The 27,554-nt window shown below is 40.3% G+C and overlaps 1 protein-coding gene across 5 annotated transcripts in view; it reads left to right on the top strand.

Annotated features, from left to right (window-relative positions):
- Window positions 1-932: 932 nt before the first annotated feature.
- The window catches only part of adgrb2 (adhesion G protein-coupled receptor B2), a 203,173-nt gene continuing 176,551 nt past the window's right edge, over window positions 933-27,554 (top strand). The window contains exon 1 of one of the 5 annotated variants that reach the window (XM_044336656.1): window positions 933-1,323. The gene's annotated coding sequence lies outside the window, so the exon portion shown is untranslated. The remainder of the gene's footprint in view (window positions 1,324-27,554) is intronic. The other 4 variants (XM_044336657.1, XM_044336659.1, XM_044336658.1 and 1 more) reach the window with 4 other exon arrangements.

Here is a 27,554-nt window from a genome sequence, read left to right as displayed (position 1 = left end):
CTGCATGCCCGTATCCTTCAGAAGTAGAGCAGAACTCACTTTCTAACCAGTGTGCTAAACATCAAAGTGTCTTGTTAAAATGCCCGTTGTTATGAATGTCCCCGTTGGATCTGATCTCATTTACTAAATGATGCTTTGTTAAACTCGCACGTCTTGTAAAACAAATTCACAACATCCACAACGCAGCCAGGCTTTCTATAATTAGGAAAGGGAATATTGAGGATGGAGGATCATTACCTTTATGACTCTGAATACCTATTTTACAACATTTGTAAATTAATATAATTTATTCCAGTATATGTTCTCTAAAAAGATAAGAATATGAATATCTCAGCTTCAACTGAGTCATGTTATAGTTTTTCAACAGATCTGATGGCTGGTATGATAATCAGTAAATTACAGTAGCTGATGGTGTGTTAAACCCTGATATAAATGTGGTTTTAATCCCATAGAGCTTAAGCTATGGGGAGCATGTAGTTTATGGAACTCTTGCCTCAACTTAATCTATTTCAGAATTCACATCAGTGCTCAGCACTTTCATTAAGGCATTTCAGGGTATTTATGCATCAAGTCCTCCAAATTAAAAGACCACATAGGTAGTTTGACCATGCACTCCAGAACGACCCATAGGAGCGTTTTCTAATATGCAGCTATCAGCACTAATTGGCAGGACAACATAATTTGTCTGTGCTTTCCAAAACTGTTACAAATCAGTTAAAAAAAAAAAAAAGATGTTTTATGATGTTACATAAAAACATCAAATGATGGTGGGAAAGCAATTCATATAAAAAATAAATCACAGCAAACTATTTATATTTATATAATTTCCATGTTGTGGCTTTATAAAAAGCAGTGAAGCAGCATGAGGTTATATCCGGAATTTCACTAGCTATTTGAAGCGCCAATTATCGGCAGACTTTGTTCCTATTTTCTCGGTGTTTATACGAAAGAAGAGGGGCATGCACCTGCTTTCAATGCGACTCTCGCTGGATATTGTAGGCTGTGGACAGGACATGGAAGTTCCTATTGGGTTAAGTGATGTGTCAATCGAAAGGTCAGAGTGCAGCCGCCATTTTGATACCAAGATGTGGCTAATGTTTACATGCTAACGTGAGTTTTGACTGAGAATCATACGTCGGAAGATTAGCATATCTGCCGGCTAATTTGAAATGATGCAACGGCTTTTCGTGGATATTTATTGATATAACTGTATGTTTTGGACTGCATATTTTACTGGATTGGATCGACTGGACCTTTGCTAATGTAACAAGACCGTTTTTGTCGGAGTTGTATTAGTCGGTGGAGTAACATGAGTCTTCATAGGTGAGTAGCGTGAATTTTGTAATTGTTTGTTTTGTTGGTGGTCTGACAGAGGCGTTGCTTGTTCCTGCTGTTTTGAAATAAATTGTTTGCATCAATTGAATGACAAGAATCTTAGCTTTCCAAAGATGTGTCGCATGCGTACCCACTTAAAGACAGAAGTTGTGTACATAGCATAGTTGTGTAAGGTCACTTAAAAGTCTGACGGCCCGTCCACGGGTCGTCGGAACATTAAGGGGTTTTAAGAGGCGCTGGATTATTTACGATGATATTGTCATATGTGTATTATTAACATGATATCAACATTTCATTTAAAAAAAAAAAAATATATCACCGTTATCGTCAATACCGGTATATCCACACCCTTAATATGGATGTCATCTGAACTGCATCACTTCTCTGGGTCATAATGAGTATACGTGCAAGATGGCGTCTGTCACTCGAACGTAACTAGCTATAGGTTGTTTTTGGCGACTGACATTATGACTTATTGTGTCGTTTTTCTTGAGAGGACAGGCTCCATTTATGCTATGGAGAATATGTTACTGGAAAATTAATCTGTAAAGCACTTCAAACTACTAAACCTATGGGATATTTGCATGTTTTAAAGACATGGGAAACTGGGTGAAAAGTACAAATATGCAATGCTAATGTATGGGTGCTGTGGACACATACACTATAGAATCTGCCATAGGCTGACTACACTGCACTGGCTCTGCACTTGATATGTGGTCTTCGTTTTCCCTTAAGGCAAGGTTAAATGGCTGTAAATACCTATCGAACAAATGAGAGTGCAGGTTTGACCACATGAACCATTGTGTAAGTGTGCATGTGTGTGTGTGTGTGTGTGTGTGTGTTGCTCACAGTGGATTTGCCTATGTGAGCGTGTATGCGAGGGTCTGGCAGTGCAGTGATAGGACTGTCTGCTTCTTTCTAGCCTATATCCCATAGGCCTATCTACACTGCTTCATACAGTTACTGGATTAAATGCAACAATGTGTGTGCGCGCGCGTATATGTGTGGGTGTGAGTGTGTGCACTGGAGGTGCTGAAGGCTGTCCGAAGAGAGGGCCACTGTCAGAGCTGGACAGCAGAAGGTGACGGCAGGAATAAGAGGCTGTTGGCATTATTAACCCCTCACTGGGTTGAGTGGAACAGGCAATTACAACCAGTCATATGGCTGTCAAATTGCCAGAGGGAGATAGCTCTAACACACACACATGCACACACACACACACACATACAGAGCCTTTACTTAAAGGATAATTCTAGGTTATCATTTTATTTTTTATTTTCATAGTCTTTGCCATCTTTCCTATCAGTAATAATAACGCTGTACTCATAAATAAGAAATCTCAGTAACAGAAACAGAGGCAGGATCCCTCTTTGAGGATGTACAGACATGCCACATAATATTCTCTTTACCATGAAGACCTAGAAAGAGGGTAGACTACACAATACAACAATGTAAACATGCTCATGTATTGCAAATCTTAAGTGAAATCTATATTCTCAAAATATCTTGAAAGAGAATAATGTATCGATCTGTTAATGGCAAAATTTACTTAAAAGGGCTGATTGTGCAGCCAAATGGCCCCTGTCAGTGTTATTATTATGTATTCTTTTTACTAATGCATTACTGCATAAGCAGCATTTTAATGTTATAGATTGTGGAGACCCACTTTATATACTGTTAACCATTTTAATATATAACAATGCATCAGGTTTTTGGTTATGTTTTCTAATGTAAAATCTAAATCTGCCTGGTACCAATATAGTAACTATAGTTGACAAATAATAATACTAATCTTTATTTTCAAAACCCATGTTACAAAGTGCTTCACCAGGGCAGCAAAACAAAACAGACACATCATCAAATTGTTAGATTTAAAAAAAAAAATAGATAAAACAAATTCAGTGTAAAATAAAAGAGAAGAAGATATAAAATAAATAAAAACAGAAATAAGTTCAAAGAAAATACAAACTCAAGTAAAATCAGGAAAGTCTCTCCAATAAAAGTATGTTCTAAGAAGAGATTTAAAAGTAGAGTGACTCAGCCAGCCTGATTTCCGCAGGCAGGGTTGTTCAACAGCCTCAGGGCCCTGACTGCAAACGCTCTGTCCCCTCTAATTTTCAGCCGGCCCTCTGGAACAGATAAAAGACCTCTGCCTGAGGATCTCAAAGTACGCATTGGCCCATATGGTTCAAAGAGGTCAGAAATATAGCAGGGAGAGAGGACATGAGGAGCCTTAAAAGTCACCAGTAAGATCTTCAAAGCCAGTGTAGACAGGCTAAAACAGAAGTGATGTGATCACGTCTCTTGGTTCTGCTTAAAAGTCTGGCAGCTGAGTTCTGTATAGTCTGGAGTCAATCAATAGCTATTTGGCTTAGGCATGTAAAAAGGCTGTTGCAAATAATCCAGGCGTGACGAGATGAAGGCCTGTAAAATGATCTCTGTGTCTTTAAAGAGTTGAAGTGAAGCAGAAATATTAAGTAGTAGAAAATGGAAATGCTCATGTAAAATGCAAACACCTCAAAACTTGAGTAAATGGACGTAGTTACATTCCAACACTGCATATACACACACAGTTCTAAAAACTTTTCCTTTTATATAACATCTGTCTTTTCTGAAACATCTTTGCTCTGCTTGCAACCAGCCACAAACGCTGCTTCCCCACTTCATTGCTGTTATTGTCTTATAAACACCCCACCCACACCGACTCTGTCCTCCTCGCATTCTATTTCAGGGTGTTAAGCTGCTGAGCGAAGCCAAACCTGCTCACAGCAGTATATTTGATCAAATCGATACCTATTTCTCCCTCTCACACTTTTTTCTATTCTTCCCCCCTCGTTCCTGACTGCGGTTAGCCATGATAGGATGATTGGAAGGCGATACATCCACCGGGTCTGTCTTGTCTGTGTGAGATAGATAGATTAGCAAGGGGGGAATAAGATCAGGGAGAGGGCTTTGCCATGCTGCAGAGCAATAAGGTGTTAGAAGATCCATCAGTGAAGCACGCTTTGAGGAAGCCAAGCGAAGCCTACTGGACTCACTCTGATGTAACTCCTCCATCTCACCTTTCCCTCACGTCCTCCCGTTAACACCCCATGGAGCCGATATGGGAACAGACTGAGATGTCTTGTAACACCCACAAACAATCAGAAATATGTCAGCTATTTTCCAGTGTTCGCCTCGTCTAGATTTGTCTGTCAGATGCCCATATTTCTCACAAGTGTCTATTCTCGCCTCCCTGTTCTTTCCTAGCTGTGCCGTTGTCTCTTTGGTTCCCATTCTTCCCTCTGCCACACTTTAGGCGGGGGTGTGCAAATTTATTTTGCATCTTCCGTGAAAGCTTAATCTTTTTTTGTTCTTTTCATTGTGCCTTTTCTCTCTCTCCCCCTCGGTGATCTTCCTCTCCCAGCATGGAGGAAGATTTATTATTATCTGGGTGCAGAGTATGTTAGTTTTTCGGGGATTAGAGGGGGTCAGTCTGCTGCATCTCTTCTCTCATTTCTTTTTCCCTCCCTTCTTCTACGGCTGTGTTTTGATGCTTGTGTGTGCTGGCTCAGGTCCTGTTAGTATAGGAAAAGGTGAGGAGCCACAGTTTTCATTAATACCGCAGGTCCCATCACAGAAGACAGAACACACACACACATACACACATTCAACCCAGCCATTTCGTCATGACTCAGCCAGCCGGCCGATAAGGTGTGAGCGAATGCGGGGATGTGTGCTGCCTTTGTTTTTGCTCTTTTATCAACATCTAAAGACTCTCATTGTACTCTTGTCTTCACACACATACCTCTGTGTATAGCTGTCCATTCATATCAAGCTTTTATTCGTGTCAGTCCCCTTCTGGATCTTATTCTATGCTGTACATTTCACTTAAAAAAGATCAGAGGTTTGTTTTCCTTTTATTTTTGTCTTACCTGGTATATTATCTTTTTCATGTTTTGTCTTTTCATTTTAACAGAGCTGCTACTATGGTTATGAGCTGGCTTCTTTGAAAATCTTTTTTTTTTTTTTTAACTCTTGTGAACCTGCAAACACACACATACTATTTATCTTTCAGTCTGTCTCTCACTGCTTGCAAACCTCTTCACTTTTATGTGTGAACTGTGAACACACCCAATAGACACACACAGTTGCCCATCAACCTGAGTCAGTAGATATTAACATCACATGTTGCAGTTGAGAGTGTGTGCAAAGTACTCAGTAAGTGAGCAGAGATGTTGAAATAGTTAGCTATGGTTAAATGGTTGAAATAGGTAGTTAAAAGTAATAGATAAACAGATAAAAGTAACCATTAATGAATAAATAAATAGGACCAGTGTGTAAGATTAAGTTATCTACCAGTGAGGTTGCAGATTGCAACCAACTGAACTGAACTCCCCTCACTCACCCCCTCCAAGCATGTAGGAGAACCTACGTGGCCGCGAAACTTGCAAAAAATGCAAAAGGCCCTCTCTAGAGCCAGTGTTTGGTTTGTCCATTCTGGGCTACTGTAGAAACATGGCAGGCTCCATGGAAGAGGACCCACTCTTCCATGGAATACGGAGCTCATTATAATGTAATTCTTATTTTCATGTGATTATACACTAATTAAAACATACTTATGAATATTATATTCCCCCTTGGACTACTGCAGGCAGAAGTCAAAAGTTTGCAGCCCTGTTAAAAGTAACAGTTTAAATACTTAGCAAAGTTATGAATACATTGTTGAAACAGCTAACTGCTGTAGTTAAAAGTAACGGATAGCAGAAATAGTTTGCTAAGTAATTAATAAATAGCTGAAATAGTCAACTAAAAGTAAAGGGAAAAACAGTTGAAATAGTTGGTCAAAAGGAATGAATAAGCAGCTGAAATATTTGGCCAAAAGTATAATGAATAATTATAATCTACAAGAACATATTTAGAACATGACTGGTGGGGTCAGTGAAAGGGCACTTGAGCTCATCGGATAGGGCTGTGGGGGAATGTCAGACAGAAAAGATTTGCAACCACTGAATTACATAACCGTCCAACGGCTGACTAGCCATTGTCCAGATTACTGTGCCAGTGTCTGTCACTTTGTCTCCCCCTCTCCTCCTCCAGCTCTGTCACCGAACCTCTCCCTCCTCCCCAACATGTCCCCTAACTTTACATTTTTTATTTTGCCTAGTGACTCAGTGCTGGCTTTGTAGATTCAATCATCACGTATTTATGAGAAGCCCTTAAATGCACTCCAGTTCTGGAGGCGTGGTGCTGAAAGAGATTTTTTTTTTTTTTTTTTTTTTTTTTTTATCCCACTCATCCTTTCTACGGTTTTTATCTTTGTTGGCACTCATCCTCCCCGTCTCATTTCCCTCTGACTTATATTCATCTAAGGGTCCTGTAGGGGAACTAACGACAGGACTGAAGCATGAAGCCCAATCAAGGCCGAGCTCTGATAGGCTGACTAACACATCCCCTTTGCTTGATCAGAACTTTGATTGACACCCTCTCATTTGCTGAGTTTTTACTGAGCCCGCATTAACGGATTTGTAGCTTTCATTCGCGGGATCACGTCGTTGCTCCCTTTCCATAATGAATCATAAATGTCAGTTATGGTTATGATCAAAATTGTTATGATGAATCCTTTTTGTCTGTTGTCAGTAAATTACACACTTTCCTTGGTCCTTCTTGACATGCTTGGGTGCTGAAGATCCAATTCATCAGGGTAATGCTCCCCCCAAAAGCAGAAAATGTCAATTTAATGAGTTACATGGATACATTTAATGATACATAGTCTATATGCATATGGTTACTAACTCTTAAAGACCCGTGTCTGTCAAGAATCATATAGTTTAGCAATAACATTTTGGCAATAAAGGACAACCATGTGTGAAAAATGTATAATTGATGGTTGAAGGTGTTCGTGTGGTGTCTATGAGCCCCACTTACAAGACAGTAGAGTAGGTACGGATTACAGTTAGAGGAATGTGCTCTTCGCATTAGTAGCTGTTATCCGTAGGAATTAGCTGCAACATCGGTATCATTAAAAACAAAACTGCAAACCTTTAGACTCTAAAAACATTATGGGAGCATGATCCTTTTTATTAAAAGCTGAAGTGTGAAAAAACAGAGGGTCTAGCTAATGAAAGCAAAAGAAATAATTGTGTATGCATGTACTGTATATGTCTTTCAAGGAGAAGAAGAGACCATCTGCATTGTTGGCTAAAAGTAGGATTAACCCGCCTAATGAAAGGAACTAGATAAAGTAAGAAAGAAAAAAAAAAACAACAACTCTGAAAATCTCTTCCTGAGCTCATTTAAAAAGCACTAACCCAGCACTTGCCCTGTAAATAGAGGACACAGGCAGTGTGGAAGCAGGCAGGGAAAGAAGGGAAGGGGATGATTTTCAAGATGGATTTTTTTTTTTTTTTTTTTGGCAAATCCTTTTTTATAGTTATCAGTCTCAGTTTCGCCTTTTATTAACCTTCTAACTCCAAGTTTTTAAACCATTACTTTTTGATTTTCCTTGAGTCTTGTCCTTCCGACTCTTAGGTTTCAGTGTGCATTTCCATCATTGCATTATGTTTGGTGTTTTACTAGTTTTAACTCGATTTTTTTCTTTTCTTTCCAATCAATTTCTCATTATTTCTGTGTGATTTTTACTGTATTTTCTCCATCATCCTACAGTATCATTTTACTCTTCTCCAATACATTGTCACTATCTTTTTACTGTAATCCCCTTGCTATCTGAAATTCACAATTTATTCTTTTTATTTATTTTTTTTTACTATTCATTCCTGCCAGTACAATCTGGGTTCAGCCTGGGCCAGTGAGTAATGAATTATGGCTGTAATATCTTCCACTGGCTGACAGCCAAATCTCATCTCTATACACTTTTTAGGTGGTGTGTGTATGTGTATGTGTGTGTGTGTGTGTTGTTTAAGTAGAATGATCTGTCATCACCATCCCTGTCTTCTTCCTGGCAGGATGTTTCATCATATGCATGTGCATTTCAATAGAAAATGCACCGTCATGTTCCTGTCATTTGCACAGCCATGATTATAACCCTTCCCAAATTGTAACCTCATCAATCTCTGAGGAGAAAGGCGAATATCCTGAAACCGTCTCCACATTTAAATTAAAGTGACAGATAACAATGTGCTAAATATGGCTCTCACACCTGACTAGCTTCATCTTGCCATCAGAGGGAGTAAAACTGCCTTAGATTAGAATATAGAACCAAATTCAGAGTGTCTCAACCAATCTAAGTGTCTACTTTGTGACGGGGCCCTGACTCTTTTAGCTGACTTTAATTCTTTATAACCGCCATAAACCCACACACTCCGCAAATAAATCATCTTGGCAACCAGAGCTCTTATACAGTGTTCAATATGGGCTGGGTTGCTGCTCTTTTTGGCAGATGTCTAAAATAACTAAGCCTAATTGGAGGGAAAAGGCCAATTCCACAGTGGGCACTTAAGTCATTTGACTGTAGATCTGAAGATATGCAGTGTTTGGTCATAGAGGGCTGTAATGCATACTGCTTTCATCTGTCACCCTCATCATCTCACATCATTCCATTTACCAACTCAAACAGGAGGTGTGAGATGTGGTATGCATTTATGCATGTTTTCATATGGGAATGCACGCATTAAAAGCAAGCATGTCGTGTGTATATATATGCATGTTTGTGTAGGAAACGCAACCAAGTGGATCTTACTTGTGTGAGCTAATGGGGAGAACAAGACAGATTCATTATGTTTTCCTCATAGATATTCAACACAGGGGTTTAAACATGAATAAATACTGACAACAGTGTCACTTATCCTGTCAGTTATGTTCCAGACACATGTCTATACTGGTTTAATGATTGTGACAGAGTGTCATTCATGTGTCCATACAACACATAGACAGAGCCCACTGTTTTTTGTTCCTGTGGTTTTTTTCTGTGTGTCAAAATGACATCTTTCACGTCGATGTTGTCATAAGTTTGTCCAAGTGTGCACAACGATCATTGACCGACTCTTTCCTAGTTTTTTTTTTCTTTTTCTTTTCGCTGGATTTCATTAAACAATTAAAGCACTGATTTTTTTCCTCTCTGCATTGAGAGTCTGGCGCTATAACCAAGAGCATGCGCAGCAGTCATTGTACTGCAACAATGATAAGGAGAAGTGGAGAGCAGAGTGTGGGAAGAACACAGCGTCTGATTTGGCTGTAGTGCTGCCTTCTGTCTGATCTTCAGCTAAAAAGGCCCTAACTCCTACAACAGGCTTATAACCCCTCACTAATCCCCCCTTCTGACTCATTTCACTGCAGTTTGAAGCTCTCTCTTTAAATCTCTTGTTCGCTCGCTGCCGTGCATTTGCACGCGCACACACACACATATGCCGGAGTCTCTGAATAACAAAACCCTTCAGTTGAAATGGAAATGTCTCGCTGGACCGGTAAATTGCACTGTGAGAAATATCTTTAGCCAAATGTTCACACACAGGCACAAGCGGAGACACAAATACACACTGCAAATCCATTTTTTGATTTTGTGTTTAATTATAAGTGCGTGGATGCTAGCCACCCGTGACCTCCATCACTGATTTTTTGTTTTCTGTCAGCTTATGTTAAATGTTTTCTTGTTTCTGAGCATAATGCTTTTGATGATGAGAAGAAGATCCTAAATGGATATTCACAATACCTGATGGGTGTGCACACACACACACACACACACACACACACACACACACACACACACACACACACACACACACACACACACACATATACACATTCACAACTACACTGAAACAGTCCTTTACTTATCTGTCACATTGTCTGTTCCCTCTCTCTTATCCTGTTAAGTCTAAAACTAACAGATAGTTTTTCTTTAAGCCGACCAAACAGAATTGAGTGAACTGGTGAGTTAGTGAGTGAGTGCGATGGGCGGCGTCCCATCTGGGCCAGGCGAAATGTTGGTCTAATTTCTATTCCAATTGCTGATTTGACGACAAAAATGGGAAAAGCACGTTGATTTCCATTTTTTTAATTCATGCAAAAAACGGATAAACAAAATAATGCATTCTATATTTGTTTGTCCTGTTATCAAATAAGTTGAACACAACTTTGGCCCCAGCCCCCAAGATTTTTCCTTTAGCCCCGAATAATTCTCCACTTTGAGCGATTTGTCACTAAAGAAGTCGGCAGTGTTGTAATTTTGTATCTTCAGTGAACAGAATGGAGACAAGACCAGACAGAGATGGTTTACAGAAAAATATGTGGGAACACTCGCATCTTATAGTTTGACAGGTCTCTGTCAATTCTTTAATTGATGGGGTTATTATGCCAAATGCTAGCTCACACAGTCAGTCAGTGTGAGGAAAAAATGGATATGCGAAGATGTTGTACTGTTAAAGGGGTTGAAGCTGAAGCAGTGGCGCAAACATCCTCTCATGATGAGCCAGGAAAACAAGGTGTGTAAATGTCTGTATGAGTTGCAAGTTACAAGAACATGATATGAGCAGAGCATGAGTTCTATACAGCTAAAGTACTTGCACTGCAGCTTGCTAAACAGTTAGCAATGATAGCTTACTTGTGCCTCCTCTTGGTAAGCGACACCAAACTAGCCTAGTCTCATGTTAGACAGCCAAAAAGTTTTATGTTTTATCGGTCTGATAGTGCTACAAACAGTGATAACACCCGAGGCTAGTTTTATGACCAATCCAACTTTTTTCTGATCATGTCACACATTGACAGCTAAGATACCACAGCCTCCATAAAACAAAACTTTTGGCTACTAGCTGAGCTGATAACGTTAGTCAGTTTAAAAAGTTGGCTCACTCACAGAGATGTCAGATGAAACTAGGAAATAAACACTGAATCTAAGTGGTCATGTGGTTCATATCAAGTCGGTCCATCAGCAGTGATTTTGCAACCAAATTATGAAAGTTTACTCACTTTAAGTAGATAGCCATTTTCAACTCTTTCGTGAACCTGCCATTGTATTATGGGTTTTGAGGATTTTACATCATGTAGGACTTGTAATAATGGTAGTAGGTATCTGATATAATGCTCATTTTGGTTTAAGACATGCTAGTGGCTGGAATATTCATGTGCTGATTATATAGTAAATCAAATCCAAACCCTTCCTTCCTTCTCCAATTTTCATATTTTTAAGCAATGTGTAGCTCTCACCTGCTAGAAAAAAATGCATGGAAACAGTCTTTTTAGAAGTACGTTTTTCAAAGTTTTTTGATGCAGAAGAATCTGGTGTCAGCCCTTGATGGTTAACAGTCCAGCCAATGCTCCTGGTGACTGTGGCTGTCAGGGTTTAGGGGGGACAGGTATTCACCCCCCCCCCCCCCCCCGACAGTATGCCTTTGTGTCATTATTAAAGATTAATGTTTGTACGAGCGCCGGAGGAATTAGCATTAGTGACGGTTTTAGTGTCAAACGCTTGTTTCAGAGCTGTCACTCGCTCCCGCCTCCATAAAATGAGACGACTTAATATCATGGCACTAATAATACCACCTCATCACAGTGCCAAAATAGCAGATCACAGCCACGAGTTTCCTGGTAGGGGCAGAAATACAGAGAAAAAGAAAACAATTCTGTCACACTGCACCCTAATGATATTTATAAGAGGCTACTTCTATTTATGTCTGTTTCACATTTGATTAGCACAATTGTCCCTTATTTACTGTGCTGGCCAGAATATGAGCCACATTTTGCCACACCTGTTTTGGGATAAAGAGAAAACATCAGTGGCTAACCAGTGGATTGAGATGCTTGGTAATTTTTAAGCTTAAAGCTGAATAACATCTTTGTTAATATGAGTCATTTCCTGTTAAAAAAAAAAAAGACAGAAGCTGCCATGTCAGTATGGCTTTTATTTTAGATCTCTAGTGCTCAATAGTCTTTTAGCTCTCTATGGTGTATGGCCTATCCATTAGGGTTCCCTACACTGAAGATAATGCAGAATATTCCTCAACAGTCACACATGAAAACTCTCAAGCAGCTCCCACTGATGGATTGGCCTACCTTCTGTGCGCCTCTGCAGCTGCACTCTCCATCTTCATTGCCCTATGGAACTGCATTGACCAGTCGCATGTGAATGAGATGAGAATACGGTTATGGAGAGATGGATATTTACCATGCAGAACATATCACCATCTCCCCCTTCAAAACCATTAGGCTCCGCAATCAAACAGTATTTCAGCCCCTCTTTAAGGCCAGACTATCAGGGGATTTTTTCATATGATCCAATTACCTTTGTTCATCAGACAGGAGTTAAATGTCAGTGATTCTCACTGTAATTTGTGTGCTCTCAGTCTCATGACACACATGCTTGAACCCAGATACTAGTATACAGTCTCCTGTGCTGCGTGTAAGATGAGTGTGTAATAGCTCAGTGATGAGGGCGGACTTATCACCAGGATGTATGGACCATTTAGGGCCCCATTACATAAATGAATATAGTGTAGGTTCAATGAGCAAAGCAGCCATTCTGATCTTTAGACTACAATGCTGTGCTTTTGAAATTTTGTTTTTAAGAGATGGCTCATTGGCAGGGGAAATCCAAGCCTTAAACCTGCATTAATGAGTATTTTTGATAGTATTGAGTCAAATGGTTCTGTCTAATGGGGACAGGGTCATTTGCAATGCCTACAGTAAATCACAGAGAATTGGCATGGAACTTTGCAGCCTTACAAAGCTTATTAGCCTCTTTTAGCTTAATGTTTTAGCTTCACGACCTGTATATTTACTGTATGGTTGAGTCTGAATACCTTTCATAATCTAGGATGACCATATTTTCAAACCCCCAAACTGGGACCCTTAAGTATAGTTAGGTAGGTCTTAACAGAGCTACTTCCTGCTTGTAACCACTTCTTATGTTTGGCCGTCTTAATATAATCGTTTATATCAGCATTTCCACCGTGAGCAACTAAAAATGTACTCATGCAGTGTGTGCAGAACACAGCATCTTCGTTGCTGAGTACTTTACAAAGGAAGGAGTAAGCCTCCTGGAGCTCTTTCTCTTTGGCATAACAGCTAACCATTAGCATACTGACAGGTTCTCTCAGAAAGAGCTGCAAGCGTCACAGGCTAGCCACAGCCTTGACAATAACGCATTGATTGATTGACAGCGTACAGACCTAAAGGGTTATGTAATAATGAGTGGAACAGCACATGATAAACGTATATGTAAGAACGTAACTTCAAATTATTATTTGAAGTGTGGTGAATACTGGGACAATTTGGTAGTGAATGTTTGAAAGTTGACTTTTTTTTTTAGTGTTTTACAGATATTTGTTGGAATTGGGGACACCCAGCTTGAAACCAGGACAATTCTGGACAAACTGGGATGTCTGCCCACCATATCATAATCTGCATAGGCAGAAATTTCTACCAAAAAAGCTACGTACTCAGTACTAAATGGCCAACAAAATTAGCAATAAGCTAGTGAACATAGCACAGAATCCACCAAGCTAAAGATTTGAACAATGGACAATGAATATTGGACTTAGATTCATCAGGTGACCAGCAACATGACTCCAAGGTATTGCTAATGTTGCTCTGTGTTTTCTAGATATGGAAGTAGGGAAATTTTGCTAACAGGTTAGCAATAACAACTTACAAGCTGAAGATATGTTAGTGGTTGTCTTTGTCAATGTGTTTTGATGTTTCGTCCGCTCCAAAGTGGCATAAAATTCATCAATGCAGCTTTAACTCTGTGGAATGTTGAAAGTAATAAATAGCACCTTCGACATGCAAGTTGTAGTTGTAACTGTGTTAGGATCTTGTGCCTTGAAAAGAGTACCTGTATCTCAGGGAGTGTAGACAATCTTGTCTTTTCTTATTTAGGACAATAAAGCCTTCCAACCAAACATAGTTCCCCTTCAAATTGTTCTCTCCATTGGGGTGTGTTCCATCTCATTTCCACCACTGTTTATTGCTAATTGTGAACTAATGAATTGGTCTTTAAACATACATAACTAATGTACAGTAAGACAGCTCCTGCTTAGCAAGGGAAAGCCACTCCACAAACAACAGAAAATTAAAATGAGCTTTGAGCTGCGGATGCTTTCTGTAATATATTATGTTCACATCCTTTTGAACCTGCTTATTTGCATTCTGTCAACTCCCATGTGTTTAAACTTTACGGCTGGTTCGCAGAGAATATGGTCTTTGTAAAATGCTGTACAGTTTTAGCACACAGATTAACAGACTCACAGATAAGCAGATCCATATGCTGTTAATTGCATTGTAGAGCATTCTCCTCTAATACTTCAGTGTCCTTGCTTGTGCACTTTCGCCACACCACTGCAGCGTCCCTGTTTGTTTATGTTTATTGCTAGGGCAGTTAGCGTCATTCTAATCAGGAACTAGGTGGTACCACGCTAGTTAGTATGCAAGTGGGCGCAAACCAATCGAGGCACTTTCAACCAATGTCAGTCGATGTCAGTTAACAGCTTGTCCTGATTGAATAAATAGAGGAGGAGAGGGGATGGAGGGATGAGAGAGATGAGAGGGTACATGTTTGATTAGCCTCTGAAGTGAGGGATGTGCCTTTAATCCCTTCTCTAACTAATCCCTCTCCTCTTGGAGGGTCCTCACTGCCTGGGGGTGAAAAGTGTTGCAAGTCCTGAGTGTGGAGCCGGTGGTCATACTGAAGGGCTTTTTTTTTCTTCCTCTTCTTTTTTTCTTTACATCTGTCCATCCTGTTCATCCTGCTTTTTCATGCTACCATGAACCCAGATGTCTCATATTTAGCACAAGTTGCACATGTTTTTCACTGATGTTGCGGAACAGTGGAGAAACTAAGCTTTTAAACTATGACCTCTGTTCTGTTATTACATGGCCAACAACCACACATATTAATTAAAATTTGTAATTATGTATTTAGAATTTGTTTGATAATACTAGTTAAACAGCAAGATGTGAATTTTTGGCAGTTTTTCTGGCATAAAAAGATGGGTATTCATTCATATAAATGTGGTTTTAGGTCACTTTTAGCTTTTCAGTAAATCTGTTATTCTCATGCCTCAGAATTATTACTTTTTGCCTATCAAAAACTTTTCGAGCTGTTCAAATAAAGAGCAAGGTCACAAAAGTAGTGCATGATAAACCCGCACTCGAAACTGTACCACATAGCAAATGAAAAGAAAGATGAAAAAAAAAACCTGGCAGCTAAAGCTAATTGTAATTCCCCAAGCGCCACTGGAACTTGAAACCTCAGCTTGTAGCTTTATCCTGAATACTGAGTTTCAGTTGCCTGTACCCATTATAGGCTAACATGCCAGAGCATATCTTGTGCTGCGCAATTCAATTTAGCCAAATGAATATCTAGGCTCCAGATAGCATGCTCTAGTAGCTATAGCAAACCTCCACATAGACAGCAGCTGTCATAAAGGACCAGTTGCTGCATAATGTATACCAAATGCTTCGCCGGTGGTATCAATGCGTGATCAATATGCAATAAAAACTCATTAAAGCATTCTATGTTCTGTCATGGAAATTAATTCCGGAAGACAAATCTGCGATGTGTCGCCCTATGATTTCAGTCCATCCATGCAGAAACAAGTTATTTAAAGCCAGAAATTGGATATGGAGGGGTTGGGGGGGGTGGAGGGTGGGGGGGGGGTTGAGGCGAAAGAGATACAGAAACAGAGATGGAGAGAGGAAAGAGGAGGATGAAACCAACCCATCTGGAAGAGAGGAGACAGAAAGAGTCTATGACAGCCCAGCATAATGAGATTTGGTAGTCTGTGTGGCTTTCTATTCACCTGAAAGGGAATTAACATTAAAAAAAACACACACACACACACACACTATTCTCCATTCTGCTCGCATCTTTTCAAACCACCATTTCTCCATATCCATCCCTCCCACTCTGTGATTTCCACATCTGGCGGATCAATCATCTGACTGTTTATTACAAATGGAGTCTTTTTACCTGGTTTAAACCATATGTTTCAATGCAAACGTTCAAGAAACATACCCCAAGCAGGATGTCATCGGATGTTTTTGCCACAAATGCTGTTTTGGTTTAATCTTGCTTTGTTGGGGTACTGCCTTGAGCTATGAGAGGAAACAAATGCAGGTGTAATCTATTACCCTTTCTCAGTTAAGGATACAAAAATACAGAGCAACTCAATCTATACGATAAACTGTTGCTGCTGGGGAATACGGGTTTCCTCTCAATCTGCAAGGGCTGATATTTTAATGGCTTTCTGTGTCCACTTTTTGACAATAGATTTTTTTTATTTTTAGGAAGATAGGCATGGATGTGCACTTGCACACACAGGAACAGAAACCAGCCCTACACTTGCACTTTTCCTCCCACTCGATATTGTGATCGAATGCCACATATTACCCTGATATGCATTAATATGAAAATCCTACCGTTCATTGATTGTCTTCTCTCTGCACATTTGCCTGTGCCCACGGGTAACAATGAGCTATAGGAGACACTGACAGTCTGCATTTTTCCAAGAGAAACAGAGGAATATAAGTATTGATCTGGCCTTCTTCTAGCTTTTATCTGAACAGAAGCCTAATTCTTCTGCAGGACTCCTAGACTTTAAAGATGAGGCAAAGGCACATGCTTTTAACTTGCCAAAGTTCCACTGAAACACAGCTGATTGATTTAGTGGTTGGGGGTCTTATGTGTTTTGGGCTATGTTAATGTGATACATGCACTTTTCTTTCATTTTCACCTTTAAATTATCTGCAGCACTGAAATAGTATATTGATTCATATTACATTATCCCACTCAATCTAGTAACCAGCCTTTTGAAGGCAATAGCTCATGCCGACTCCATTGACTCGTGATCAATGATGTAGATTACTCACATGAATTACTGACTTGAAATCAATGTAATTGACTCGTAATCATTATTTTAGGCTGGTAAATCACCATAAAGGAAGGCACTTAGTGAATTTGCCTGATGGTGTTGCAGTTGTGCCCTTTGTGACTATCGTCAATAGGCAAATTAATGATTTTAGGTCTCTACGGTTTAGTACTATTATCTGAATAGTTGTTTTTGCAGTAAAAGGCTTGTTATTTTAGGTGTCCCTGTCTTTTTTTTTTTGTTTGCAGCGTCATGCTTTAGCTGTTGTTGGAATGAAGGAGGATGTGTAAAGAAGTTGTAAAGTAGAAAGGCTGCGTGCGAGTGTGTATATATACGCATGTGTGCATGCTATGACTGCAGTATTTTTTTCTGAGTCAGATCCTGTGAATAGCTCGGCTAATTTTTCCATTTATCCCTGACTCTGCGTTTACAAATCGGCCCTGTCACATCCTATTCATCAGTTCCCGGCCTTTCATTTATTCAACATCCCCCCCTTTCTTTTTATCACATTCTCTCCATTTTTCTGATTGTCCTTGAACCAGTTAGGCCATTTGCACCCGGACCTTCAGCATTGTGCCTTTAAAAAAAAAAAAAAAAAAAAAAAAAAAAATGTGTGAAGGGTCTTTCTGTGAAATCCCTGCGTTGTGTAAACCGTTTTCTTTTTTTCCTTGTCTTCTTTCCATCGTCATCTAGCCTTAACCCCTCCATGTGTAAAGTCAAATAGTCTATTATATATTTGCATAATACATCAGAATATTTAGTCTGTATTTGCTTATATTAAGCACGTCCACAGGAATTACAAGCCTTGGTAACATTTGTAGTTCAGAAATGCATGACAACACACACAAGGTCCTCACTATGTAAAATTACAGATGAATATTTATAATTCCCCCCATCTGTTCGATGAATAATCATCATCAGCATAATGTGCTCTGACAGTGGACTTAGTAGAGCAGCAAATCACACCCCACTTTGACTTCAAGGCCCACAGTCAAAAACCTTTTTTAAAAAGATGCATGGACTAAAGCCACTCATTATGCCGTGGCACAGATTTAGCTCTTGTTCTTACCTGCAGTCCTGAAGTCAGATATTCTTATCCCTTGTCATTATGGCCGCGCATTCCTAATCCTCAATATCATTCAATTTAGAGAGCTCACCGTGGGCTGAGAATTCATTAGAACTGTATGAATCACAGCATGTCTGTCTTTTCTGTCCAATCCGTCCTCTTTTAGTCTGGGTAAGGACAGGGCGCAGTGGATTGATGAATGGGGGAAGTGGTTGGCAGGGCATTTCCTTTACTACTCTTTTCAGCTATAGCATGGAAGCCTCGGCAAACTGCCTTTCAACTAGTTCAATGGTTTATTGCCACTTAACACTGAATGTGTTCATGTGGAAACACACACACACACACACACACACACACACACACACACACACACACACACACACACACACACACACACACAGGCTGAAACACATAATAAATCTGCCGTGGTGTTTTGAGTGTATTTTTGTTGTGGTTACTCGTTGCCTCAATGTGCTGGAAGACTGTCTGTGAATGAGATGAGTGGAAAGGCGGCTCTCTGCCATAGAAAACCCTGCGACAGCACAATGTATATGGCTCAGCTTTCAATGCCCAAGGCTTCATTTGAATTGACTCATATGCGGTTTGTTTACCAACATTTAACTGCAGCAGATAGCAATATCTGGCTGGTCTATTTGGTATATTATATCTTCTAGCTATTCATTACCCAGCTTCTTTTCAAGGATGAAAAGTTCATCTTATTCATTTTTTGATAAATATCTTTTTCTGTGTCTGACTTTGAAGTTTAGGCCATTGACAGGGCATTTGCCTCCGCCCATGTTCTGAAGCTATCCACTGTGCTTTTGAAGGCTGAGTTCACACCAGGCAAGCGTGAAGATGCTTATTAAAACTCTGTGGTGTTCAGCCCTTTATTTAAGTCAAGTTGGGCAGCTGAACAGTGTTAGCCTATACCTGAACTCAAGTGTGCAAGAAAGTGAAGTGATTGGTTTGGTTCTCTATCAAGCAAAATGTAGATTATGTAACTTACTGAACATCGGTTACTATGGTCACAATGTATACGATAATGGTAAATGCTAAAATGTACCATAACAGTAGAACAAGTGGAAAAGAGTCATGAAGTCAGAAACTGACTCAGTAAAGTTAGCGAGAATGAAAATTTGCTAATATTAGCTATACTAGGGTGTGTTTCATCGCTAATGCATTCAGCTTCTCATTTGAAAGAGGACAATTGTGTTATTGCTTCTCTTGAAAGTTACATACTCTTGCTTTAAATGTGAAGATTATCCTGACCTATAACTGATGACTCATGCTCAGCACAATCTTCATGTATTCGTAACTGGAAAAAAAAACCCATTTCATTAAAGTACAGTGATGACTTGCAGTTACACCTCAGGGTTTATTTTGACTTCTCCTTGACTGCCTCCAAAATCTCTAATTTTATAGGGTGTCAGGTTACCAAAACTGTGTCCAACAGCTACTGTAACAGTGAGTCACTGTGACATTTTATAAAGCAAGTACACTAAGTCTTTGAAAACTAAATGAACCAAATACAAAAAATGTGACAAGTAAATAAAAGTGTTCCACTATGGTTCAGACACATTAGCGGGACTAATTCATTGTATTAGTCGCACAAAATTCTGGGACAAAATCTGGGAACTCCTCCGCTGCCTTTCCACTTATAATTGGAACTGTGGCAGTACAGTGGAGTGTAAAATCTGAGCAATACTATAAGTGGGGTTTTTTTTTCTTTTTTTTTTTCTTCTGACACACAGCTTCCTCCGATGCTCTGACTTTATGGTCTTAAGTGATTGGCTCACTGACTTTTGCATGTATACCTGCAATCACAATCTCCTATTTAACCAACCTGTCCCCGGTGCAAGTGTGTTATAATCTGCATATGACTCTATACATGTTTGTGTATGCATGCATGTGTGTGTGTTATAGTGTGTCCAACTAATCCTGGGGGTGGACCACAGCTGTGAGAGATTTTAATTAACTTCAGGGGGGCTTGGAGGGGAGATTAGTATATGTGTATGTTTGTGAGTGTGTGTATATCTGCGTGTCTGCGAACAGTCACATTTATGGGGCGTTAACATAGCTATTAATGTCACAGCTGGGGGGAAGCATTAGTGTGGTAAATGGAATTTGTATACTTTCACGTGCATGCATGCATTTGCATTTATGTGTGTCTGTGGTGGGTACAAGTTGGGGCGATACGAAATGTCACACCACATGGGGAGCAGGAGGTTTTGATGTGGCCACGTGCACCCTTTCCCGTTTTAAGCCCTAAAATATCTCCCAGGCATCCAATCAGATCTGAGGTGGGCGGATCATTGTTGCAGTGAAGGCTTATGGGGAAACATGGCTGGCCTTCATGGCAGGAGCTTGATCCTGAGCCAGCTAGCCCCCGTCCACCTGAGAACAGGTTTTATTAAAGATTCATGATCCCTGGTCATCCTGCGCACACATATTACAGAATATACACTTGGAAAATGTGCAATGAATCGAAATCGCCTCTTCCGCCTCACGACTAAGAACATACAAGTGTGATGATTGTTACAGTGTCCAAGGCAACAAGTCAGATGAACGTGAAATAAATAGAAAATAGGTCAGTCTGTGAAGGCTTTCACTAAGGGAGCATGCATGAAAGAAATGGGGATCGCACACACACACACACACACACACACACACACACGCAAGCAAACACATTCACACACAAACACACTCCAGCTGTTATGTTCCCTCGCTCGGAAGACACACATTCTCCTCTACCCCTCATCTGACCTGAAATAAAATAAACCTAATGCGCCCGTCTTCTCTTGAATGTGGTTATTCATTGGTCTTGTGATGTGAGTTTGTATGTTTGCTTATGCACACATTGTAGGAATATATGTGCACAGACCTCTCTGGCTTATTATAAACTGTTGTGCATTGTTATATTTAGGGAAGGTAAAGGTGAGACATCTATTAGAACTCAGTGTCACTGTTGGATAAGAGTGATAAAATGTTCTGGGTTGTGCTTATCTTTGAAACTAATCAGAGCTGTCAGGTGTTGTTTTTAAGCCAGCATGCCCCCTTCGATGGAAGCTCATTGGACCCAAAATCAGTAACAACAATGTTTAAAAGGGACAGTCAGTCACAGTCATGTGGGCATGTGAGAGGAAAATGCCCAAACAAAGGGGGAGTAGACACCGCTGCCAGTTTGTTTGATTATTAATAACTGGATCCACAGTCTGTGTTGAGTTGAAGTTAGTTTAATGTTTGATATTGATCAGCTGGACTATGCTTACTATGATCAGCACAGCAGGTCTGTTTGTATTAAAGCATTGGATCAGAGTTTAAAGAATAGCACAGTTACAGCTCTGCCTTTGTCTGTTCCTCCAAAATATCCTGTGAATCCACCTCAGACATGATGTGGGGATTGAGTGAATAAATCTCATGGACTTTATGTACAATTATATTGTCTCACTATTTATTATATATCAACATAAATATTTTTATCAAAAAAATACATAGAGACAGTGATATTGTTTTAAGGCCATATTTCCCACCTCTGCTGTTTACAGTGGATTATGGATTGGTCTGTGGATTATCTAGAGTTACATGGACGCTGTTGGAACGTGATGTCGCTGTTGTTTTGTTGCATTGTTCAACGCTGTCAGCACCACAAATGGAAATCCGTTCATCTCTATTGTATTCTGGTGGCAGGAAGTATCTCAAAATCTGGTCACATGAAAGCAAAACTATCCACATTGCTAGACACCACTATGAGTAACTGAGCAAAAAAATGTATATGTCATTTTTGAATAACATATTGAACTGTTCTTGAGAACAACAAAAAAAAAAGTGCACAAAGTGGAATGATTACACCAAATTACACTAGCAGAGGCTTCTCCCAGCGGCTAGTCAGACCGCTTTCCTGCTTATTAAAAGCAAGCCGACATGAAGGTGAAGTATTGAAACCTTCTGCTGCCTCTCAGAGGTGAGCTGCGCAAGAACAGGACTGTGAGAGAGAGAGAGAGAGAGAGAGAGAGAGAGGAAGTAGAGAGGGGCGAGTGAACTTGACAGTTGGCGTTCAGAGAGCGTTTTCTCCCGACAGGTCCCACCTAGCCCGGGTCAAAGGCAGGAATTGAGATGAAAAGGAGAAGAGAAAAAGGAGTGGATATGGAGGATTGAAACATAACGAAGAAGGGGTTTAAAGAAGGGGAGAGGAGGTAAAAGCTGCGACGGGAGGTTGTGAGCTATACCTTTATCTCTCATTGTGGAATAAAGTCTGCATTTTGCTTAAGAACATGCACAGAAAAAAAAAATATATAAAAAGAAATAATAATAACTCAGCTTGATCTTATCACTCTAAGCTGTTGGTTTTTCATTTTGTACAAACTGATATCACACGGTCTGTCACAAAACATTTTCCATTTGGTGTGGGGGGGTTCTGCAGCACTGATATGTAATCCTCTCCCACTATAATACATTTATTCAATCCACAGCTAGTGGATCAGTTGACACTGTTGCACTTATAAGCTCCTTCTTTCTCCCCCTGTTTCTCGTTCTCCCCATCACTGCACTGTCCTTCCCGGGATCCCATATCTTCATCCTTCACGTGCATACTGCTTTTTTTTTTTTTTTTTTTGAGGAATGAGTCACCTGCTACTGGTTATCTCACCTGTTACATTGTGAAATTTTATAGGCCTACATTAAAAACTGAACGACACACAGTCCCAGTGAATGGTGTTAGATGGATGGATAGCATTTTCTCCAGCATTTACACAAGAGAAAGGGGGTGGGGGGGATTAAAGAGGTGGAAGCAAAGAGAGGAGAAGAGGGAAGAAAGGAGGAAAGTAGGCGAGGATAGAAGACAAAAGGAGAGGAGAGGAGCACCAGGCCTTATCAGCATTCACTCATCCTACAGTGGATGAAATTACCCTTCTCTGTCTCGCTATGTCTGCGGTCACTGCTATCTGCTCAGGCGAGGGATTTGCAATGGTCATAAATCTGTGTGTGTGAATATGTATGTACTGTGTGTGTGTGTGTGTGAGCATGTGCGAGCATGTGCCTGCGAGGCATGCGACTACACGGGTATGTTGGCGCAGGTGGGTGTTTGTGTTTAGATGTCCTGTTGTTGAGATGAAAGGACTTTGTAGACAGAATAAAATTTACGGAAATGAATCTGCAGCACGAGGAGCGAGCACTCATAAATCATACGTGCATATATATGTGTGTGTGTGTGTGTGTGTGTGTGTGTGTGTGTGAGAGAGACTGATATGCCAGTCAGCTAAAACCAAAGCAAGGCCTTGGATGCCCTGCTCCCTTCAGCTTACTCATAGTAAAACAACATTAGCAAAAATTAAAGCGTGGGTGTCTTCGCATTCCTGCATCTTTTGCGAAAGCATTTGTGCGTGCGTGCGTGCGTGCGTGTGTGTGTGTGTGTGTGTGTGTGTGTGTGTGTGTGTGTGTGTGTGTGTGTGTGTGTGTGTGTGTGTGTGTGTGTGTATGTGATCATTTGTGAGTGTGGATTAGCTCGTGCTGAGACACTAGTTAAAAGAGCCCTCTGGTTGATGAATTCTCTTTAGTGAAAAAGCTGATTTAATTGGGTTGCTCCCCAATCCTTTCACTGATAAGCACGCCTTGATAAAAGATAATTCCCCTCTTTTCTCTTTGCTTCATCTTCCCCTCTCATATTTTTTTGCATGTTGTACATTAAGCTTTATCTGCAGCTTAATTTCTTCTTTTCTTTTAAAGCTCCCTTCACTTTCACTTTTTACCTTCTTCTCTCTGTGTGTACAGTGCATTCTCTTGCTTTCCAGCTTTCTGCTCTCCCTGCCCTTCTAATTTATTTTCTCTGTGTGCTGTGTGTGAAATGCTAAATTAGAAGTCGGGTAAAAGAGGGCCTTGGAGCAAGAGACATCAATAGCTTCCTTTTAATTCTGAGAACTCCCTCTCCCCCTGCCCCCTCCTCTTTTCTCTCTCTGTCCCTCTTTCTATTGCCTCTCTCTCCTTTCCCCTGCTAATAAAGCCAAATTGGCATGAAAGCTAGTGACCTCTCCCCTCACCTTCTCTCTATTCTCTGCTTAAAGAACCATGTCAGGGGGAAGAAACGACAATTACTAAAAGGCTGATGTCATTTTCCATCCGAAAATATATCTCCCCCCACATCAAGTTCCTTTTATTTTTTACCTCTTTTATGCACCCTTACATCTAATCTGTTTGCTTCAGGTGTCATTGTTGCGTGGCTGCCCTACCTCACAAAAGACCTGTCTTTTTTTGGCACTCCCCAGGGAAAGTGGGTTTGAACACTCTTTTTCAATGCCTGACTCACTTGGTGTGTATTTAATAAGTCTGCCTGCCAGCCATACCTGCTTGCCTCTCTTGACTGTCCCTTTTGAAGGAGTTGGTGCACAGCGATCTGGAGGTGTGTGAGACTCTTGCAGAGTTTAGATTTAACAACCGCGCTCCTTTTTTTTCATCTCTGTGTCTGCCATGACCTTGAGGGGCATTTTTTCTTTTCCTTTTTACGCCGACTCTCTGGCGTTTTCTTGCTTTGTAAAAAGAAAAGAACTTCCTCATTCCCTAAACTTGTCGGGGGGCCGTTTTTGAATTCCTGAAAGGGCAGGGAAGAGTTGAATGCACCTGTCATTTGCTTGTCCTCTCTTTTCACAGTTTTGGCTATGAATTATAAATAATAATAATATGGTGGGAGCTGAGTGTTGGCACACACACACATAGACTCTGCATCCCTTCTGGGTTATTCATATAGTGTACATAGCAGTACTTGATCCATAGCTTATTTGCATTTCCTTTGTTCTCTCACTCTTCTGTTGCCTTTCTATGGTCCTTTCTCTTGTCACGCTCTCTCTGTTTTTGACCCTCTCTTTGGCATCACACCAAAAGAGGACATAGAAGTGAAAAGTTTTGGACCGGTGACATCAACTTTTCCATTGAGTATGCATGATCTGTTATCACCTGTATTTTCCATTTTTCTCTGGGCGATTAATTCAGCAAGTGCCATGATCTTCCTTTCTGATACACCCCCCCGCTCCCTTTCTGGCGTTTGCATGTTTGTGTGTATGCAAGTGTGTTTGCATTCAGTCTCGGTATCTATGTGAGTGCGTCCTGTCCCTCTGGGAGTATTTACACATTAAGTTTGAGCCTGTGATTATTTTGACTTGGTAGCTGTGTTGTACTCAGAAGAGCCGAGGCACTAATATAATTGGCAATTAAATTAAGGAAGCAAGCTTTCCACACACACCCCCCCGGTGAGTTTGCACAGTGTCTCCTGAAGTGCTCTGCACACATGCACTCAATATACGACGAACAGACTCCCTAAAGTAATAAGGTTCCAAAATCGTTATAAAATAAGATAAATCTGGAATGAACAGATTATTCTCTGTCACGGTCAGGGCTTTACTGGTAGGAAACACATTTTTCACAATCAACACTTGATCACTTGCCAAGGACTATTTTACTTGGTGGGTATGATCCACTTGAAATTTTTTGATCATTTGATGGCAAAAAAGCCCCACTCTGTTCCTTTTTGTTCGTCAAAGTAGAAATAATGCATGAAACATTACTTTATGTAATGTTGTCATTGATGGAATAAGTATTCAGATCATTTACTTAAGTAAAAGCACTATTACAACAATCTAAAAGTACTAAAAGTATATTAAATATTCTACACACTGAAAGTAAACATACATTAGTATTATCAGCAAAATGTATTCAAAGTAATAAAATAAAAGTAATCATTCAGCAGAAAATATATTATTTGATATTACATAAAGATTGCTACTGATGCATCAATGGATGATGTTGAGGTGGAGCTAGTTTTAACTACCTTTTATACAGTTAGGCAGATTAGTCCAGTGGTTCCCAACATATAGGGTGTAGGCCCCCTCCAAAGGGTCACAAGATAAATGTGGCATCATACATGGAGTAGGAATAACAAGGAATAAAAGTAATATTAGTAGTAGTAAGAAAGATAAAGGAATGAAGAAAAAACAAAAGTTTTGCAACACAAATTAGTATTCACTTTTTGGATAATTCTACCTCTTTTATACTAAAACTGTTCCAAATCACCCTTCGGTAACTGCTAACAATTCATAGACATCGAAACATGACAAGGGGCTCAATCTTGATGCTTTTATGTCAGGAGTCAGCCAAAAAGGTTGGGTACCACTGGTTTAATGTATTTTATAAGGTCATCGTGTTTTTTTTAATGTAAAATCTTAATCTGAAACGAGTAACATTGTGGAGTAAAAAGTACAATATTTTCCTTTGAAATATAGTGGAGTACAGTAATGTAGCAGAGTACAGTAATACAGTAAGTAAAATGTACTTTCCATCACTGAATGAGTAGGAGTTTACATATATAAGTTATGCACATGGACTTGATGCTGATGAACGTAGTCTTTCTTCTGTCAGGCCCAACAGTGGTAATGAGGAATTAGGGAGTCTGCATTAGTATGTGAAACACTCCTCTTCTCAACTTTCTAAATTATACACTGCTCTGCCCATTACTGGGAGCCCAATGGGAGTGAGGTTTGTTTAGCTCTGCTCCAATGGGAGTGGATGTTGTTTGAAGGCCTGCCATTTCAATCAGGGTTGTTGTTCAGCTGTTGTTGTCTTTAGGGAACCTGACCAGGCTTGTCGCCAGGGGGACACATGTGGTTCATCATGCCTGTAATTGGATTAGATTTTGCGTTTTCCACTTTTTCCCTACGTTTAATTAGGGGACTATATAGTAGGCATGACAAGGAAAAGCAAAGAGACCGAGAGGAAGGACAGAAGGACTGATAGGGAACTCATAGTGAGGCTGCATGGTGATTAGTGATGTGGGAAAAGTGGGCAAAGTTAATGGGTATTTGTCAGTTTACAATTAGTTTGAGTCTTACTCTTGGGGATGGAAGCAAGTTGTCTGCAAGCTGTTAGTGATTTTATTTGATACCGGTGTTTTCACCTTGTGTGCATGTGAGCGTATCAGTTCAACAGCAAGACTAAGAGAGGGGAGGGGAAGGGGAGGGAGTCATATACGTGGGTAGCTGCATCGATTATGACATGGCCTTCCTCTCAGGGGCAACCATGGTCAGGCCATTTGTTTGACAGGAAAAGAGAGGGGGAAGTCTATTAGCGTGGTGCCTTCATGGACTGATGACAGGCAGCTGCAGTAGCTAGGGCCGAGCCCGCTGGGACCGACCCCTTCAACCCCTTGCTGGTGGCTGAGCCTCAGAGAAAGGGGGGAGAGATAGTGGGAGATGGGGGGGCTAACAACACTTCTAAACCCCCACAAGTGCTTTGAAGGTCAAGATCTTTGTACAGCATCACATTTTATCTGTAGGAGGAGAGAGGACATTGTGTGTGTGTGTGAGTCTGTGTGA

This window comes from Thunnus albacares, chromosome 19 (assembly GCF_914725855.1).
Source record: "Thunnus albacares chromosome 19, fThuAlb1.1, whole genome shotgun sequence".
NCBI classification, from domain to species: Eukaryota; Metazoa; Chordata; class Actinopteri; order Scombriformes; family Scombridae; genus Thunnus; species Thunnus albacares.
Note: the sequence above shows the minus strand (reverse complement) of the source record. Positions and strands in the feature narration are given on the sequence as shown.